Below are 14,103 nucleotides of genomic sequence, written 5' to 3'. Positions count from 1 at the left end.
GTGTGTGTGTGTGTGTGTGTGCGCGCGCATGTACACTCTCTTGCACTGGCCCTGGGGCTTGACCTCAGAGACTGGGTGTTGTTCCTGAGCTTCTTTTGCTCAAGGCTAGTGCTCTACCACTTGAGCCACAGCTGTACTTCTGGTTTTTTTGTGATTAATTGGAAATAAGAGTCTCATGAACTTTCCTGTCTGGCATTCCTTTGAACCTTGATCCTCAGATCTCTCAGCTTTTGAGTAACAGTTTGCAAGTATGAACCACAGCACCCAGCTTCATTTCTTGTATTTTCTTTTAGACAATAGGAATCAATTTTGAGAGCTCTAGTTAGACAGGACCTTAGATACTGAACCAACTATCTTAACTACTTAACTACTTACGCTGTGTTATAATTTTGGACTATTACAACAAACTACCATTAACTGGATGTCTTCAACATCTTTTTCTTACTCCTAGTAACTCGAAGTCTCGAGATAAGGGTGCCCCCATCGTCTGGCACTTGGTGAAGGCCCTCTCTCTGCTACACGTGTCCTCACCTGGTGGAAAAAGAGGTTCTCTGGCCTATGCACAAAAGCGTGGATTCTGTTCATGAGGCCTTCACCTTATGACTAATTGCCTTCAAAGGCCACCTCAAATATAATCAAATTGGGATTAGTATTTCCATTTAGGAATTTGTGTGTGGGGGTACATGGATATATTCAGCAGTGTCTGTTTACTCTACTCCTCTATCTCCAGTGGTGGACAGCCCCACCTTCTGTTTTGCTGAAGATCTCTTTTTAGTGATGGATTCCTTTAAATGGTAAGAAAAATATGTATATTGAGCCAAAATTTGGCTTTTTTCATTGCTACTCTTGGATCATATCTGTGTACTCTAGAATAACAAAATTTCTATTTGTTTTTAACATTAAAATGTAATATTTTATTTAGCATAGTTAGAGAAAATGCTATATGGATTTCAACAGTCAAAGCTAGAAAGATGAATGGATCTGTAAATGCATAAAGAAGGAAACTGATTAACATAGGGAATTCTAGTTTGTTTGTTTTAATGAGTACCTCATATGAGATCATTTTCTATGAAAATAGATTAAGGAAATAAGATTAAGGAAATAATTTTTATTATTTTAATCAGTAATACTTTTCTTCTCTGCTTAATATGATAAACATATTCATCTGAATTCCTGATACTATTTTAGAAACTGGATGAGATCCTACCAATCCTATCTTCTTACTTCAGTGCAGAAGGTTTATCTTTCCTTGTCCCAAGCTTCCTTCCTTTTTTGTGAGAGTCCAAGGCAGATGGGAGGTGGGGCTCTGAGCTTTCTTGTGCTGAAGCCAGGGGTTGTAAACTTGTGATTGGTGCATGGCTACCTCTGGCATTTTCTCAGGAGGTTGTTTCTGTCTTCTGTTGGTGAGGACTGGGGGACTAGGGTCGTGATACTAGTGTTGGGCTCTGAAGCCCAAGTGTGTGGAGCCAACTGTGCACTGGGGTGAAGCAATATTTGCACAGTGGCTCCTCGTGACTGCTGTCTGTGCCCTGCTTGGTTCCAGCCTGAGCCTGGTTCCCAGCCTCCAGTCTGAGCCTGATTCCCAGCCTCCAGCCTGAGCCTGGTTCCCAGCCAGCCTTAGCCTGGTTCCTAGCCCTCCAGCCTGAGCCTGATTCCCAGCCCTCCAGCCTGAGCCTGATTCCCAGCCTCCAGCCTGAGCCTGATTCCCAGCCCTCCAGCCTGAGCCTGATTCCCAGCCCTTCAACAGACAGTGAGGTCAAAATCCTGCCAGGAAAAAAACAAAAAACAAACCACCTTTCTTGCCTAAAGTAACTCAGGTCAGTTTCTTTTTTTTTTTTTAACCAGGAACCTAAAAGGGTACAAGCCTTATTTGACTATTTAAGTAATGATGAAAGATCTGGGTGCTTATTCATCCCTGCCTGTTCTAGCTAAGGAAAGCTCTCCTAGGGAGGGTGATTGCTGTTTATGTGGCAGTTAGGAATTGTTTCTTCTCATCCTTAACTGATTAATATTCAGGGTGCTATTCTAGGAAAGACTAGGTACTTTCATTGTCAAGAGAAGGAAGGCAGACAGGCACCCTGGCAGGATGTTAGCATTTTGACATGGGAAGTGTTGTAAAAGGTAGAAATGCGCCTGATTGGTTGACCGGGAGATTGCAATATGATTAGGAACCTTGCAATTTTTAGAGTTCCAGAGCTCCCATGGCAAATATCAGGACGTGTCAGTGATTAAGTTCCTTGAGGGAAAAGAGATGGTTTTTGTTTTGCTTTGCTTTGTTTTTTTTCTTTTACCTATCCTATAATTCTCACTTAAAAATAGTCAACAAATAATTAATTGTAGGTAATTTCAGAATAGAGTTTTCAAACCAGTGCTCAAAACAGTGACTGACTGAATGCAGACAGTTCATTTGTACATCTAAGATATGTTGAAAATAAAGCTTTTAAAGTTTTATTGTAATGTGTATTGTTTAGTAAAAATGTCCTCAGTCTCAGAATTGCTTTGGGAGGGTTTTGTGGGTTGGGAATCTTCTTCTTCTTAGGTGAAATTACACAGAGACTAAGGCCTGTGGCTACCCAGAAGTAGTACAGTTTGCATGTGTAGAAATACTCCCTCTCCTCACTGTCCTGAGGGGCAGGAAAGGAACACTGTGTTTACCACTTTCTCCAAGGAGCTTGGGATCCTGCAACAATTGAAAACCAGGAAGCTCTTTATCCTGGCAGTTTCAGGAACTGTGGTGCCTTGGTCCATTCAGAAATCCAGAGCTTGAAAGCAAGGTTGTTGTGGTTGTTTACTGAGTTTCTCAAGAAGGAATTAGCTCAGTTTAGGTGATTGAGATTTAGCTCTGTCTCTAGCTTCTTGTCAAACACCTTTAATGTTGGAAGCAGTTCTTTGCATAGCTTCCAGCAATCTTTGAATGGGTCCTCCATACTGCATCATAATTGTTAGAAAGTGAAATAAATACTAGGAGAAGCTCCTGTTGCCTGCTCGCTGGCTTCCCTGATAATCTGTCTGTTACTTTGATGAGCTTCTGAAATGTTGCACTTTCACTACTATAGAAATAGTGAAGCATAGCTACTGTCCTTTTTATCCTGTTCCTAACCCTGCCTGTAAGTATCCCAAAGTAGCCTCTTTATCCTTTCATCTGTCTCTCCCTTTTAAACCCCAGTTTGGTATTTTATTTGGAAAATGTATTTAATATAGAAATCGAATTTTTCAATGATATCTATTCTTACTGAGTGTGGAGAAAATGTGTCCATTGCTCCAAATTCTTTTTGTCCTCTTAGTGATTGCTGAGAGGCCCAGCTGTAGTGCATAACTGGAAGCCAAGACATGTAGGGAAGTGGGCACTTTTAAACAAGACTTTGACAATCTAGTAGAGAGTGTGAAGCCCGTGTGAAGTGGAAGGGCAGCCCATTTGGAAAGTATGTAGTGCATAGCAGCTTAATTAAGAAATGGGTCTCATCTGAGACACATTTTCTTTTAAGTAGCCTAGTGGGTTCAGCTCTTTACTGGCATCTGTTTCCCTGACTCCAGGCCTGAGCACCAGTCTGTGATCCTGGGAAAACTTACGCAGCACATTCTTTTTTAGCTTATAAAGAGAGATTTAAACACTGCTTCCTCTTTTCAGTGGGTGTTGTAAGACATAATGAGATTGTGCTAGGAGGCTTCTTAAACTCCATGAAAGGAATGGGCACAGGGAACCCCAAGTGTGATACTGCCAGGACTATAAATCTGGCATGACTTTTACTCTGCTATTAAGCTTCCCTTTTCTTGGTTCTCATGCTGCTTTGGAAGTACTGTGAGTGCTGTGCTAAGCTTGAGGGCCATCTAGTGGGTATGATAATATCTATGTGTCAGAGTGATGAGGGAGTCTGTTGGCTTCCTATGTTCTAATTCGCCATCCATCACAAGAATCCCGCAAGTCTGACTACCATATGTGGTACTGGACACTTTTTCTGTAGACAGCTTACTTTCTTGTGCAGCTTTCAGTCTTATCAGTGGGCCTCAGCTTTTTTTTTTCTTTTTCTTTTTGTTAGTTGTTGGGCTTGAACTCTGAGCCTGTGCGCTGTCCCTGAGCTCTTCAGCTCAAGGTGAGCCCTCTAGCACTTGAGCCACAGCACCACTTCCAGTTTTCTGGTGGCTAATTGGAGATAAGAATCTCATAGGCTTTCCTTGCCCCGGCTGGCTCTGAATTGTGATCCTCAGGTCTCAGCTTCCTGAATAGCTAGGGTGACAGGTGTGAGCCACCAGTGCCCGGCTCCCTCAACTTCTTAAATAGTGCTGGGCTCTTATGGCCTGCTTGAGTAGTAAATTCTTACCTTGGCAACCAGATATGTGTATTCCTACCAGATGCTGTGGCATCAAGGGAAGAGGGTATTGGGATAGGGAGAAAGCCTTGCCAATAGAGTCTATTTGTCAGTGGTCTGGTAAGATTGCTTCTTCCTGATTAGTACAGCTTGTCTGTCCCCCACAGGAAGAGCTCCCCTTCATTCCATTTGGAGATACTTCTCTTGGGCTGTGGCTTGAGCGGCTCAAACCTGACTTGTATTATTAAATATAATATTAAATATAAATCATCTTCTCACAACTATAGAACTATAGAGACATACTAGAGACAGCCAACTTCTAAAGTCTCACAGTTTTGAAGACTAGTTTGGGCAGAGGATGATGGCACAACATGGAAGGAAAAGATGAAGGAACCAAGTGATCACATCTCAGGAGAGATGTGATGAGTGAGGCCACACCATTCTTTTCAAGGGCACCTTTCCTGTGACCTAGAAGAACTACCTCTTCCCCCTCTACTCACACCAGGCTGAACCATCTTCAGTTCCCATCACCTCCTAACATGGCCTGTGTGGGGCCTTCAGCACATGGGCATTTGAGGACATTCACCATTTCAGTCGAAGCATTAGCACTGGAGTGCTCAGAAAGACCTTGTTTCTGAATGACCAGTGAATGTGCCTACTGTAATCTGAAATAGCAAAGTTTAAAATAATGTTGATATTCAGGATGGTAAAATTGGGGGAGGTAGAAATGAGTTGGGAGAAATATAATTCTAAACTTTTTGGATTCCACTAAGTATAATGGCCAATTGTTAGCATATTCTAGGCAATGAGTTAGGCACATTTAAAAATAGCATTTTAACATGAATGAACCTTTTTATGAGCTGAGCTTCAATAAAGAATAAATTGGTCTTGTAAATTACATTTTAGTAGTCTATTTTAAACCTTTTATTCCTTAACAACATTTGAGATCTATAAAAATAAAATGTCTGACCTAAAAACAACAAAATAATTATAACTGCTGATCTATGTATTGCCAGGAAGAACTAATTGTCACCTTATTTATAATAGCATGCTTTCTTTGAATTTCAAAATTTGTTACCCACAGGGGTGGCATGGATGTAAAATAGAAATCACTGACTTGCAAGGCATTGAGAATCATTTTAGACACAGAAGACTTTTGTGTCTCTCTGTGGAAAAGAGAAAAAGGAAAATCCAGCAGCTTTGGAGATCAAGGGAGGTCTTGCCAAAGGAAGTCAAGAGTAGCTGCTGCTCCAAGCTAACTCTTTATGGAAGGACCATAGCATCATTGTGTGCACTGGGAACTGGTTGCGATGTAACCCAGTCTTTGAAGTAAAAAGAAGTGCTCCAGGTTTTATAAAAAGCAAAGCATTACTTTTATATAGTGTATAAAAGTGAAGCATAAATATTACTTTTATATAGTGTAACAAGAGTTATCAATTAGAACTTGAAACTAGTATTTTTTTTTTTTTTGTAAGACAAGATCTTGATATGTAGCTGAGGTGTTATTCATTTCCTCTGTACTTAAAGAAGGCCAGCCCATTGGGAATATATTATCTGAAGCAGATACAAACAGTAAGTGGACAGTACGTGGCAGTAAGTGGACAGCTAGTGTGAAGTACAGAGGAGAAAGGAACAATTTTAGATCTCTTCTTCCTTCTGCTGACATACTTGCTTCATGTTGAAATTTTTACATTTTAACTATAAAAAGAGCCTTAAAATACTAGGAGGAGAGTTGGGTGGGGCGGGGCAGGGGGAGGACAGGATGGGAAGGGGAAACAAAGGAGGATGCTACAATGCTTGATAAGAAATCTACTCATTATCTTGCCCATGGAATTGTAACCCCTCTGTACAGTATTTTCACAATAAAAAAATACTGCTATTTTGTAGATTCGGAATGCAATTAGCAATATATTGTAATTGGAATGTGCTCTTGGCCATTCTTTTCCCTCATTCTTCATTTCTTATTTACTCTGAGCTATGTAGTATAGCAGAAATTCCTGCTCTGGATATATAAAGGAAGTAACCAATGGTTCAGAGTGGTTTTTATGGTTCCTACTCACCCCTGACTATGGGATTTATCATGTTGATGCTTTCCATTGTAGTTGTTGCTGCTCAAGTATTTATAAAATTAGAAAAAAAAGAAAGACGAAGAAAACCCTGAGGTTGTAATTGGAATCTTGAAACTTGTAATTGGAAACTTGAGACTAAAGTGTGTACTTGAGAAAAGCCTTGAGGGAATTATCTACTTTTAGTTTGTCAAAAAAAAAAAATTAGAAGGACAAGTAGTCTATGATTTGTAAGGAATGAATATGTACCTGATGTCTAGACCTCTTCCATTGATCATGGCATATCTTGGTTCCATTTGTCTGATATGACCCTTAACCTTTTCTTGTCTCCTTACCTTCAGTTGTTTATAAGATTCATAAGACACAGTATTCTCATCACAGTAGCTGATTCACAGCATATAGTCATACAGAATTGGTTGGTTAATTGGAGATAGATTCTCTTGAACTTTTCTTCAGATCTCAGCCTCCTGAGAAGCTAGAATTATAGGTTTATGTGAGCAGTGCCCTGCTCATACTGTATTTGTCATAGGACAGATAGGAAGAAAACTTCATCACGAAGTTTTCTGAAAGGCTTTTATGAGATGACATCTCTATACGCCAACAGTATACACATGGACCATGGCAAACTTGAATTCTTGGTAATGCTACCAGCATCCATATTTGGCCCTACCAACCTGGTCATCTCTTGAACCTTGGCAAGTAGTGATTTCCTGCTGTAGAGCCTCCTGAAAACCTTGGAAATTGCTTTGTTCTTGGACAAATGGAGATGAGAGGATGTTGGCAAAATACTGACATCAGGAGTTGGGCTCAAACCACTTAAGTTATTCCTGTCTTCTTAAAGAAAATGTTTCTGCTTTTGCAGGCTATAATGTAATAGCTGAAAGAGTTCCAGTAAATGCAGTTTTCTTCTTGTCAGCATTCCAACACTGATGGTGACTACAGGGATGGAGATTGATGGGCTGACATATAATTTCCTTCTGGTCATTTTCCCAGAGTATTATCACCTTGGATTGAATTATCCTGAGTTGAATCCATTTCTCTCACTTGATGCAGTCACCCTTGTTTTCTGTGTGGTGATATATACTTGTAGTATATGTATATACTTGTAGTAGTCCTACTAAATTCAAAGGAGGTAGGGTTAAAATCTTGGGTGAGAGCAGTGGTGTACTTCTATGTCATTTCTTGGTAAGATCCTCAACTGGGACCCTGCTTGCCATCTGACATGACAGGGGTAGCACCTAGGAGTGTGGGCTGTGCATCAGCTGTATGAGTAGGTTGGGGTTAGGAAGGTAGGCAAGAGCAAAACTCTTAATCCATTTTCTTTTATCTGTTCTCATTATTAAAAATAAGTTGGGGCCAGAGAGATAAAACAATAAAACTGTGAAAATAACTTCAATTTTGCATGTGCTGTTAACTAAAATAGAAAATATTGAACTGACAAAACAGCATAAATTATCCACTAAGGACAGAATGGTCAATAATCTTACATGACTTTTAACAAAGTGATTAGCTCTCCCTTGGTTAGAAGCATCTGACTTTCCCCTTCTTTCATTTGATAAATTTAGTGACATGAACTCCTTTTGAATTATCAGCTAATTCTTTACTATTCTTGAATTATCAGCTAATTCTTTACCAGAAGTGTTGCCATCACCAGCAGCAGGCCCCATCCCTACTAAATAAGAACTAGAATTTTAACAAGATCCAGAGTGTTTCCTGTATTGGGTGCAGTTTGTCAAGTGCTAATCTGATGCCTTCTCTTCAGCTTCCTCTCCATGCTGCAGTCAGCTGAATGACCTAGTCGTTACCCCAACTATTTCTACCTTCACCAGTGGCCTGTTTCCTTGAGTGATATTGATTCCCCAGGAATGACCCCTCTCAACTTCATTTTCTTTCATTCTTGGTATCTGAAGTATGCGAAGTACTATGATTTGGCTGGAGATTCAAACATGATTAAATGGAAAACACTTTGTGCCGATGGCTGGCTCTGGCTCTTGGAGAACAGTTAGGCAACATGTATCAAGAGTCTTATATGTACATTTTTTCCTGTCCCATCATTTCATGTGTAGGAGATTTTCCTAAACTAGTAATTAGAATTGAATGTAAAGAATGTGTAAAATGCTGTCATTGAAAAATTACTTGGAATAGTAAAAAGAATTGTAAATTATGTTAAAGTATTACGATAAATTATATAGTCAAAGATGTACATGTATGTACACATAATATATGTATTAAAAACAAATTTTAATCATCAAAATTATTACAGATTACACAGTTCCTGTACTTCTAAGGCTTATAATTGAATAAGTAAAATTAATATATAAAGTAATTTAGAAATACAAATGTAGTAACAGTAATGGTAGGGGTAGCAACAATATCTGTTGGACATGGCCAGTGTTTAAGGCTCTGTTGAAAATGCTTTATATATATTACCTTCCTTGAGCCTTGCAAAATCCTGCTATATATAATACTGTTATTAATTGTAGAAGAGGAAATTGAAGCACAGAGGGTGACTTGTACCATGTCATATAGCTGGTGAGTAAAAGACATGATGGCATTTAAGGGACATTTAAAGTAGTGTTAGAAGTACGGAGGTATGGGGAGGGGGATTATAGTTAGTGAAGGTGTCATTGCAGTATGAGGCTTTTTCTCTGTGGTTTAAGACAGTGGAAAAGGCAATCTAGAACAAGGAAGGGTATGGTACCTCTGTCAGAAGCAAGTGATAGGAGAGAGGATTTGGGGATCTGGTGAAAAGATGGAGAGAGCGGTGAGGCATAAAGCTCTGAGCTGAGGAGGCACCAGAAGTAGTGGTATGTGGGCTCATGATTTGTGTATCTCATTCTGGAAGAAGCTGGGAACATTTGGAAAATTTTAAGATGGGAATGCCCAAACTTACAAATGCTTAGGGATGTGACAAACCAGTCCCCCCCGCCCCCCCCCCCAAAAAAAAAGATTAGCTGAAAAATTACTTTAGTGTTTAAGCTGAGAAATGATGGGGTCCTGAGATTGGAGCAGGTGGATAGGAAAGGGTGTAATAATAATAATCACCATGACAATGTCCTGAGTCTTGAATTGTGCTGAGGCACTGTGCAGGGTTAAGGATGACACAGAAGCACAAGATACTGTTTCTGGATTAAGGGACGGGATTAGAGAGATGTGATAGTGTAATACTGACACCTTGGAAGGCCGGTTGGAAGTAGAAGTAAGAAAGAAGAAAGCACATAGCTAGACTTCAGGACTTTGGCATTTGGGACCGTGTTAATGTCAATGGTCATGGAAGGATAGGAATATACAGTAGTCTCCCCTTATCTGTGGTTTCACTTTCCACAGTGTCAGTGACCCTGTGGTTTCACCCACAGTTCAAATATACTCTGGAAAATTCTAGAAATAAAGCATTCCTAAGTTTTAAATTATAGGCTGTTTTGGATAGCATCATACAATCTCATTCCATCCAATTCTATCCTTTCTAGGATGTGAGTAAGATTATGTGAAATGGCTTAGATACTAGGACATTTAGTAGTGTCCCCCAAAGGAACTCCAGTGGTTTGGGCTTCAGTTCAGCTGTGGTATCCAAGAATATGAGGAGAGGAGATGAATACACAGCATTGTGTGGTTTGGCTCAGCCTTTGTCTTTTACTCTGATGTCACATGTCCAGACAAGGTTTGCTCCTTGAGCCTCCCTTCCAGAGTGAATAGATGTGTGGTGAACTGGTTGTCAGCCTGCTTGCTCCTAGAGCAAAGCTTGGGGTCCCATGACAGCTATAGAATCTGAGCAAGACATGACCTTCACTGGAGTTATTTGTTAACTGCAGCTAGATCTTGTGACAGCTGGCTAGTACAGCTGTGTCCACTACTTGATTACCTTATTGTCCTTGTACTCCTTGAGACCTGTGTTACTTATCTTCATGTCATCAGTCCAACGTGTGTAAGCCTGATGTTGTTTACAGGGTTGACATAGTTCACTGAATTTAGGGTAAGTGTGACAATTTCACTCCCTTGTATTAGAGTAGTATGTGATTCTTGAACTATCAGGATCATTTGAAATTTTTCAGAATAAGGATTTTTTCACCTTTGGCAGGCCTACATCCCCAGGGAAATAGGGAGGAGGATCCAAGCAACTCTTAGATGCACTTAAATTGAGGACCACAGGTATTACTTAGCAGTTCTACCACTCTCCCAAGTTCCTGTACAACAATTTTTCTTGGAACTTTTTCCAGACTACAGAACTATGTGATGTTGTTAGGATGTTATCCATAGCAGAAAGAGGCCCCTCCCTGTTTGCCTCCAAGTTAGGCATCAAGGATTTGCTATTTACTCGTAAGAAAACTTGAGTCAGATACAACTCAAGGAACTGTGTAAGCCTGACTTTCAAGTGAAAGAAATACCTTCTCCACACTGCTATTTTTCTTAAAACCTAAATTTTAATTATAAAATCATTACATGAATGTATTCTCATAAAAATTCAAAACATTATTAATGAAATCAAGTTCTTCTTGGTATCGCTCCCTAAATCTCAAATCTCAATCTTAGTCTCTTTCCATTCAGATTTCATTCTATGTACTTGTGTGTGCGTGTGTATTGTGATATATGTATATATTATGATATGTGTCTGTTCTCTGTGTGTGTGTGTGTGTGTGTGTGAATGTATGTATTCCTACCATTTGTAGATAATGTATGAATAGCTGGTATCTGTCTGGTTGGGGCAGTAGTCAATGAAATTACGAGCTCTTGTATTTTTTTTTTTTTTTTTTTTGGGTCTGGTCCTGGGGCCTGAACTCTGGGCCTGGGCGCTGTCCCTCAGCTCTTCAGCTCAAGGCTAGCGCTCTACCACTTGAGCCACAGCACCACTTCCGGCTTTTTTCTTTTTGCTTATGTGGTGCTGAGGAATCGAATCCAGGGCCTCAGGCATGCAAGGCAAGTGCTCTACCACTGAGCCACCTTCCCAGCCCCATTGTTCTAGTATTAACCCTAGTGTGTGTGTGTGTGTGTGTGTGTGTGTGTGTGTGTGTGTGTGTGTGTGTGTACTTTCTTTTGTTCCTGGTAGTACTGGGTTTAAACTCAGGGCTTTGAATGCCTTCCACCCCTTTTTGCTTTAGCTTGTCTACTTTTGGGGGGCTTGAATTTAGGGCTGCATGGTGCTTTTGTTTGGCTTTTTTTCCCTCCAGGCTGGCACTCTACAACTTGAGTCACCCTTGCATTTCTGGCCTTTTTCTAGCCAATTGAATATAAGAGTCTCTCAGATTTATCTGCCTGAACTGGCGTTGAACTACGATCCTGTGAGCCACAGGTTGAACTGGGGTTTGAACTCATATCCTCAAGCTTGCTAAGCAGGTGCTCTACCATTTGAACTATATTCCCATTTCTTTTTGCGTTTAGTTATAATTTCAGAGTTATGTGGGTTTTGTGAGGAGGGGGAAAAGCATGGGCTAGCCTGGACTGCAATTCTCCTACATATACCTCCTACTCATGCAGCCTACTTGTACCATGTACATAGATGACAGGTATGAGACACCATTTCTAGCTTTTTTTTTTTTTTTAGATCTGAGACTGGGACTTGAACTGTGTTCATTGGCTAACTCTCTACCAACTGAGCCATACCTCCAACTCCTGTCTGAACTTTTATGCTCAAGGCTAGAGCTCTACCATTTGAGCCACAGCTCCATTTCCAGCTTTCTTTTGGTGTTTAATTAGAGATAAGAGTCTTATGAATTTTCATGCCCAGGCTAGCTTGGAACAGTGATTCTCAGATCTCTGCCTCCTAAGTGGCTAGGACTACAGGTGTGAGCCTCCAGTGCCGGGTATTTTCAGCCTTTTTGTTGAGATGGTGACTCAGTAACATTTTTGCCTAGGCTATCCTTGAAAACATGACTTTCTGATTAGCTGAGATTACAGCCATGAGCCACCCTTCCTAACGCTAGTTTATTTTTCAGATATTATTTTGCTCTAGATCAATTTTGAACCTAGATCTTTCTTATTTCTAGCTCTCCAGGAACTGGTATTATGTGTGTGTACTACCATGATAAACTTATTTTTTGTGATAAGGCTTCACTATCTAATTTGTTGAGGTTGGCCTGGAACCACAGTTCTCCTATCCCTGTTGCCAAAGTAGCTGGAATTTACTACCATGTCCAGCTTTACTACCATGCACAGCTCATGCTTTTTTTGATTTTTTTTTTTCTGTCAATATGTCATATTGGGCTGGGAAGGTGGCTCAGTGGTACAGTGCTTGCCTTGCATGTATGAGGCCCTGGGTTCAATTCCTCAGTACCACATAAGCAGAAAAAGCCAGAAGTGGTGCTGTGGCTCAAGTGGTAGAATGCTAGCCTTGAGCTGAAGAGCTGAGGGACATCACCCAGCACCAGAGTTCAGGCCCCATGACTGGCCAAAAAAAATGTCATTTATTATCACTATTATTATATATTTTTTATATGTTCACTCCACTTAAACTTTATTTTTCATTATATGTCATAGTTTATTTATCCATTTCTATATTGAACTTTGTTTTTACTTTTTTGCTGTCATAAACAGTGCTATACACTGATATATATTTGAATATGGTACCTTGAGTACTTGTTCAAGTGCTTATAAACTATGTATGTATATATATATATATATATATAATCTATCTTATATATTTTATGTAGCCATATATAGTACTCAGCTGTCTTATGTAACTATGCATCTATTTTATCTAGCTCTCTATCTTATCAATTCACCTTCTCCATCTATCTGTCTGTCTGTCTGTCTGTCTATGAAACACATGAATGCCATAGGATTTATCATTACAGAAATGATTAGTTTATATTTCACTGTATTTCCAAATTCATTATCACTCACTATTATCATTTGCCTATAGTAAAGATTGGTAACACACATTATTTTAATTTGTGTTCTTCTGGTTATTAGAAAATTTGAATGTCCTTTGTTTATATTATTGTCATTTTATTTTCTGGCTGTTTCCCCTTACTGATTTGTTGTAACCTGCTGTGTCTTGGACATTTAAATATATATTGCAAATAGTTACAGTTAACATATCTTTGCTTATATTGTGATTTTGCCTTTGTTTTTACTGTTGTTGTTTTTTTTTTTCTGGTTCTGGGGCTTGAACTTAGGACTTGGGTGCTTGTCCCTGAGCTTCTTTTGCTCAAGGTCAGCACCAGTTGAGCCACAGCTCTATTTCTGGATTCTTTTCTTTCCTTTTCTTTTCTCTTTTTTTCTCTCTCTCCCTCTCCACCCTCCCTCTATCTCTGATTAATTTTTTTTGGGTCCGGTCGTGGGGCCTGAACTCGGCCTGGGCGCTGTCCCTCAGCTCTTCAGCTCAAAGCTCTACCAATTGAGCAACAGCGTCACTTCCGGCTTTTTTATTTTTTCTGCTTATGTGGTGCTGAGGAATCGAACCCAGGGCCTCATGCATGCAAGGCAAGTGCTCTACCATTAAGCTACCTTCCCAGCTCTATCTCTGAGTAATTTATTGGAAGAGTCTCATGGACTTACCTGCCTGGCTTGGCTTAAACCACAAGCCTCAGATTCAGCCTCCTTAGTAGCTAGGATTATAGGCATGAGTCACCAGTAGTGCTGTTTCATTCTTAATTTTTAAATTTCTTAATAGTGTCTGCTCTCATTAGCCCTTCTTTCTTTTTTTTTGGGGGGGGGGTGGCTTGAACTCTGGGCTTGGGTGCTATCCCTTTGCTTTTGAGCTCAAGGCGAGTGCTCTACCTCTAGAGCCACAGCGC

The 14,103-nt window shown here is 40.0% G+C and overlaps 1 protein-coding gene across 3 annotated transcripts in view; it reads left to right on the top strand.

The window, feature by feature from the left end:
- Positions 1–14,103, top strand: part of Psd3 (pleckstrin and Sec7 domain containing 3) — a 338,007-nt gene that overhangs the window by 73,960 nt on the left and 249,944 nt on the right. The gene's annotated exons all lie outside the window — the stretch shown is intronic.

The sequence above is a fragment of the Dipodomys merriami genome, unplaced genomic scaffold, assembly GCF_024711535.1.
Source record: "Dipodomys merriami isolate MVZ:Mamm:240054 unplaced genomic scaffold, mDipMer1.0.p SCAF_12, whole genome shotgun sequence".
Classification (NCBI taxonomy): domain Eukaryota; kingdom Metazoa; phylum Chordata; class Mammalia; order Rodentia; family Heteromyidae; genus Dipodomys; species Dipodomys merriami.
This window is presented reverse-complemented; position numbering and strand designations above follow the sequence as displayed.